Source organism: Microcebus murinus, chromosome 17 (genome assembly GCF_040939455.1).
Source record: "Microcebus murinus isolate Inina chromosome 17, M.murinus_Inina_mat1.0, whole genome shotgun sequence".
NCBI classification, from domain to species: Eukaryota; Metazoa; Chordata; class Mammalia; order Primates; family Cheirogaleidae; genus Microcebus; species Microcebus murinus.
Genome location: NC_134120.1, coordinates 48,311,196 through 48,318,029, shown reverse-complemented (window position 1 = coordinate 48,318,029; position 6,834 = coordinate 48,311,196). Strand labels below are relative to the sequence as shown.

Here is a 6,834-nt window from a genome sequence, read left to right as displayed (position 1 = left end):
AGCGGTTCCCACCCACCAATGGTGCCACATTTCCATGTTTAACTTGGCTGTGAGATTTCTCAGGAAGAGGCACTGTGTGATTGACGGAATGCTAGAATTATGCACGGTTCCAGAAATCTGAACCTCATTGATTTCCTGAAATTTCTTGCCTAGTTGTACTTTGAGGGCATTTTTGAGTTGTTTCTGAACTAGGCTCACATTTGGTGCCCTTGAACCATTCCATGACAGACTCGCCATGTGACTGCCTGGATCTTTCACAGAGTTAGACCCAAGACTCATCTGAAGACCTCTCTGGGTCACTCAAGAGATGATCTTTTGGGCCATTCTCCAGGCTGTGTCCTTGATCCTTCCTCACATCCTTCTTTAGCAGAATTATTTCTCGAGGACCCTGTGGGGCAGGCTCCATGGGTGTTGGATGAGCCTCTTTTGAAGGTGGTGCTCTAGTTTCTTCCAAAGCTCACTGCTGAGAGGAAAATCTCCAGGAAGGATAGAGATGGGAACATAAGCCTTGGAGGACTGGCCAACCAGTGTAAGCTTGGGAGCTGGAGGACAAAAGTCTTGCTGAGATTTCTTGACCACAGAGGATAAACTCCACACGATTTCCTGTTCTTTCTTCAACACATTCCATTCCAGGTGGTGAATTTCAGGTGGCAGAAGACACTATGCCACTTTCTGTGGTTTATGAAAACATATCCACACAGCCTAATCTGGGATTGAGGATCAGGTGATAAGATTGGGAGTGGGGATTGAAGTTGGGCCTGGGACTGAGCTACCTCAAAGAACTTAGGATGAAGGAGCTGTTGATGCACCTGCAACTCTGCTTTGTCTTTGATGGTCCAAAAAAGAAGGGAAACTGTCACGTCACGCTTATCAGCAATTGACACTGATATTTTTGCTGAAGAATTTACTTGGTAGTCTGACTTCAGTTGCCTTGGAAGAGATCCCATTTTCTTTTTTCCTTCTACAAGTGAAAATCTCTCCTCTTTTTAACTTGCCTCTCCAAGAGTTCTAGAACTTCAGGCTTGAATAAAGGGAGGTCATTAGGCTCTACAAGGTTGGCTGCAGGGTTTCCCTCAAAAGAGGCCTTAGAAGGGTCAGGGGCAAGAAGCTCTGGTTTGAGATCATATTGTGATGAGCTGGAGGGGAACAAGTCCCTGGCATGAGGCTGACACAGGGAGAATTTTGCATGAGAATCAATGGGACCCATCACCTGGGATACATCTGGTGAAGGGTCAATATCTTGGAGAAGTATGGGGTCAAATACAAAGATGGTCTTTATAGAAAAAGTGGGCTCTCATTGGAGAACAGGCCAATCCTCCAAGGTTTATGTTCCCATCTCTATCCTGGAGATTTTCCTCTCAGCAGTGAGCTTTGGAAGAAACTAGAGCACCACCTTCAAAAGAGGCTCATCCAATACCGGTGGGGCCTGCCCCACAGGGTCCATGAGTCTGTGTCACTGCTGAATCCTCTGAGAGATATTCCTGAGACACCCAAGTCAAAATGCCATTATGGACTCTCATGGATCTCTCTCTTTAGAGTTCAGAGCAGCAATGATCTGGGGAATTTTGGATTGAGTTAATCTGGAAGCTTCCATGAGAGATGCTCAGAAATGCTACCACTAAAGAAGGGTGTGAGGAAGGATCAGGGACAGACCCAGAAAGGTCTTCAGATAAGAGTCTGGGATCTAACTCTGTGATGAGGTAGAAGAGGGCGGAAAGCAAGTAGCTGGGATGGGGCATCATCCACTGGTAATTTGAAATCTAAGGGAGGAACAGGCTCTGGCAGCAGAGGGTCATCCAGTGGCACAGGGAAAGTAATTCAGGTAAGGGAGGCATCAGGCCAGGTGAGGAATGGAGGTGGGAGGTGGAGAAGGCTCAGGCAGAGGGGCTGGTATTACTTTTCCTGGAGGGCATTCTGAGAGGGTGGAGGGCAAAGTGGATGGTGAATGTGTCTCAGAAACTGGGGAAACCAACAGTGACACAGACGGTGCAGCATCCTCCAGGGACTTCTGGAATAGCACTTTCATGAACTCAGCAGCTGTCTTGTTGCACACATCGCAGAAAGGGTCTGGACATAACAGCTCACAAAAGGTCATGGTATCATGATCCTCATCCCGGGGGCTACAGGAGACAAGAGGTACAAAGCTGAAGCCAGGGCCAGAACAAGGAAAGGGGGGCCTGCTAGCCTAATTGGGGCGGGGTCACGTGAAACACGTTACCCACCCTCACCATGCCTCCCACTCATGACTTCACAATACACTCTCTAGCCTCTCCCCACGGCCTTATCCATTCCCCATGGCTACCCCTCCCATGACTGTGGCAGGGAGCACTGAATTCCTGAAATGAAAGGGACCAGGAAAGAAGGGGGAATATTAATCACCTTGTCAGTATAGCAATCAGCTTCCTTTCCTTCTCTGTTTTCCTCTGGCAAATTCTCCTACCTGGGAAACCAGGAGAGTAGGTTATATGTAAGGAAGGGAGAAGCCTAAGGATCGTACAGGAGTCCCTGTATGGGAGACCCTTGGAATATTAGTCTCTGATAGCCCCCAAAATCAGCAGACAAGGTCAAATGGTCAACAATAATATTAATGAGGTTCACATGTATCTGTGGCCTCATTTATAAAGTACTTTTACAGACATTATCCCACATGATGTTGAAAACTACCACATGAAGCACAGGCATCAGTGGTCACCTCAAAGAGGAATCTGAGCACCCAGGAAGTCAATGTACTTATGTAAAGTCAGGAAACAGAAGTCCTGACTCCAAACCAATTGATAATCTTTCCTCGACATCTCACATGGCCACCTATTGGGCAACACCTACTGCCCAGGTCCATCACTCTACTCCTTCATGCCCACAGATGGGCAAAGCAGGGACCCTAGAAGTATCTCAGGTCCCACTTCCTTTCCATGAGTTCTCCTCTGAGGGTTCTGTTTTCTCGGGGAGACTGTATCTAGCAACTGACATCCTCAGGGATCATGGACCCGGGACCTCATAGAAAGAAGAGGAAAGCTCACCCTTGGAAAGCTTGGGTCACACAGACAGGACCTTACCTTTCAGTGTTGTACCTCTCCTTCTCCTCTTGCCTCTGCCTGGATGCTGAGAACAAAAAGAAAAGAGTAAGAGGATGGGACACAGTTCTCTCACTCTTCTTCTCTAGGAAGCTCAGACATTCATTATCCATGGATAATATGACTCTCCATTTTAATTAATAGAAATTTGTTCCTTTTATCAATTTTTAAAAGTGATAAAATATTTCCAATTTTTCCTTCTTTGAGAAACTCAGAGGATGCAAAATTCCTACTTGATGTTCTCAGAAGTCCTATGCTATAGGAGAACACAGAATCAGAAGCCAACAGTCACATCTCCTCCTCAGAGGACCCTGCATCCTGGGGCAGAGTTTGGAGTCTCTCGACATTGCTCTCCTGATCAGCCCAACACCAAGGAAGTCTTGACTGAGTGATACCTGACATGAGAATGTGACTCAATATCCAGTGTCAGGAGAGACTGTTCTTCTTCAGAGAATCCACACTTTCTAAATATGCCAATCCAGGACCATGAAATCCCTGTGCCTAGGGTTTTATCTGGGAACTCTCCACCACACTCAGATAGTAGCCTGTGAGCCTGAGATGGAAACCTTCATCCTCCTGAGCCCCAGCCCTGCCCAACCTCTTCCCCTAGAAGAGTGATGTCCTATCAACCTCTAAGCCAACCAAACTCACTTACAAATGTGCAAATAGGAATGGGAGACAACAATAAAGAATCTCTCTTGGGTGTTCCTTACCTTCTGGACTTCTTTATTTTCTCAGGCTGTTGACAAAAGAGATTTCATCACCAAGTACCAAAGGTACAGAAATAGTAACCCCAATCCACCCAGAAATGTGAACTGGGGACCCATATCCAAAATAGTTGAGCCGAAGCTTGGCCATGACACAGTGTAGCTAGTGTAGCTGTTCAGAAAATGCATAGTCTCCATGATCTGAAGAGCAGGGCTGCCTGAAGCAACTGAGTGCTGAGGGTGCCCAGGCTTGGCTATAGTCCCAGGCCTGCATCACAGAGCACAGGAGAGTCACAGAGGGTTTTTGAGGGCAGGGGGAGGGGACAACAAAAAGGAAAGTGTGGCATGGCCCCTTCCCTACCCCCCACCCCCCAGCCCAGCAGATCCCTCCACCCTTCCTGGGGTCTTGGGGTCCTTCTGCCCTCCCCTGCCATCCCATTTTCCAACTCTACCCTTTCTTCATATCATATATATTTGCCTCGGTGAAATTTTCTGTTTGTTTTATCCATAATCCATATATTACCTGAGTCCCCTGTTACTTTGCATAGCCCTTGACTTGGACCTTGAAAGTCTGAGATACTACCTGCTTTTCTGCTTGTACCCAGATGTTTATACTCTCAGGATCACACAAATCCTCAAGGTCATATTATCTACAGAATGCTTTTTGCCTTTCACTAAGCCGGATATTAAAAAACCTAAAGTTCTTCTACACTTATTTAGTTTCATGACTACTGAATAGTAAGTGTTTTTGTTTTAAAGTCAGCCTTCACTATTTTCAATCAGAAGGGCTGACTAACATAATTAAGCCTAATTACTCAATATTCAATAACCACAAAACAAAAGTAAGTATAAAATAATATACATAATTAAGACTTCTAGTGATCTTGGGATAAATTTATAGCACTTATTTTTCTTCTGAAATTAGTGAAGATAAATTGTACAAAGATCTTTGGGGCATGTTCTATACACACACCCATCCTTTGACAAAGGAATCTGGTATTTTCAAATCCAGGAATCAATCATTTCCTTCTTTTATTTCAATTGTTCATTCTCCACACCTTTTCTAACTCTACCTAAAATACAGATAGTCCCAGCCCACTGCATCAATTTTGTAACAGGTATGTGACTCCCCCAGGCCATGCCTAGGTCACAGTGTGCTAAGCTGTTGACTTCCTCAGGCCTCAGGGCAGGGTAGGATTTAGTATTGTCAAAGCCTTAAGGTAGAATCTAGTCTTGAGCAGCCTCACTTGATTATCCTATGGGCCATGTAAATGTGATCTTTTCCTAAGAATGCCTTGGCACCAAAAAAAAAAAAAAAGAAAAGAAAAGAAAGAAAGCTTAAAAAGATCTGCTCTGAATAATCACCCCTGCAAATGTCCAAATATCAACCACCTGTCACACTTTATTCACACTCTTCTTGTCAGGTTTAAATAACCCCAATATTCCGCCCCATCCTTTTTCCTACACCTTCTTTTCTAAACTCTTTATCATCATGGCAGGGCCCTCTGAATGGTATGCTAACTTCTCATATCTTTCTTAAACTGTGCAGCCCTTTATTTGACACCATGGGCCAACGCTGTTACTTGATCTCTTTTGAAGGGGTAAGGCAGCCTTCAAGCCTGGCCTGGTTCTTCTTTCAGGGATGCAGGAGCAGGTAACCTGCCCTGAGGATAAATCTGCAAGAGGTGCCACTTCTTCCTCTCTTTGATATGCACACTCAGTCAAGTTTTCATTTAATAAATATTTCCTTCTGGAATCCAGGAGACATAAACCTTTATCGGTTGGGGCCTCTGCACTTGACCTCATAATGCAGTGTTAGCATTAAGTCCTACCTAGCTCATAGTTATACAGATACAGGGGACAGGCTTCCCTACCCCCAACATGTGTGATTGCCAAGGGGTTTCTGGAACAAATCAGATCCTGTGGGTCATTACAGCGCAAAGGCATGACGCTCCTTACCAAAGCATCCCTGAATGTCCTCCATCCCCAGTTTTCTGATATGAATTAATGAAGCTTTGATAAAATTGTCAAACAACAGCTTTTCTCTTTTAAAATGGCATTCCTTGGCTAGATATCCTTATTAGCAAATAATTGTCCCAGCATTCCTAACTAAAGTCCCAACATTCAGGTGTATGGTACTAGCAAAGGACATAAGAACATCCCTGAAATAATCACTAGTGACCAGAGAATAGAGTTGACCTAAGTCAGCCTGCTCAAAGTGTGATCTGCGGACCAGCACCTGTCCACACATTTTTGTTACCGTCTGTGACAAGATAAGTATAGAAATTGCGAATGTAAGAAATGTATTGTAATTTAACAGGGTGATTGAATCTAATGTTAATAATAAAAAATTGAGGCTAATATTTTGTATGTCTTTGTTTTGTGTCAGCGTTTCAGTGACTCATCTTTATTGTATTCTACGCAAGTATCAGTACACAGTGGGTGGGGGTGTGGCTCCTTCACCACACATAGTCTGAGAAACTACATGCTCCGTTGTGAAGGCTGGTACGCTAGTTAATTTTATGTGTTAACTTGACTGGATCATGGGGTACCCAGATATTTGGCTAACCATTATTTCTGGGTGTGTCTGTAAAAGTGTTTCCCAGTGGCATTAGGATTTGAATCAGCAGACTCAGTAAAGCAGATGGCTCTCCCCACTGTGGGTGGGCATCAGTAAACCTCTTGAGTACCCGAACAGAACCTAAAATGAAGGAAGGAAGGAAGGAAGAATTCATCCCTTTTCTTGCTTGCCAATTTCAGCTGGAACATCAATGTTCTCCTGTACTCAGACTGAGACTTACACTACGGGCTCCCCTGATTCTTAGGCCCTTGGATTTGGACTGAGCTACACCACCAGCTTTCCTGGGTATCCAGCTTGTGGAGGGCAGGTCAGAGGACTTTGTATCCTCCATAATAATGTGAGCCAATAATTCTTCCTAATAAATCTCTTCATACATACACACACACACACACACACACACACACACACACACACACACACACATTTATCCTCTGCTGTGGTAAATGGTTGAAAACATTTACCAATAAGATATTGG

At 44.6% G+C, this 6,834-nt stretch overlaps 1 long non-coding RNA gene across 1 annotated transcript; it reads right to left on the bottom strand.

Annotated features, from left to right (window-relative positions):
* Positions 1 to 2,404: 2,404 nt before the first annotated feature.
* LOC105861043 (uncharacterized) lies at positions 2,405 to 4,001 on the bottom strand. Its single transcript, XR_001149346.3, has 3 exons — positions 3,785 to 4,001; positions 3,054 to 3,099; positions 2,405 to 2,440 (listed from the first exon to the last, which is right to left on the bottom strand). It is a non-coding gene; the product is annotated as an uncharacterized LOC105861043 (long non-coding RNA).
* Between the last annotated feature and the right edge of the window lie 2,833 nt (positions 4,002 to 6,834).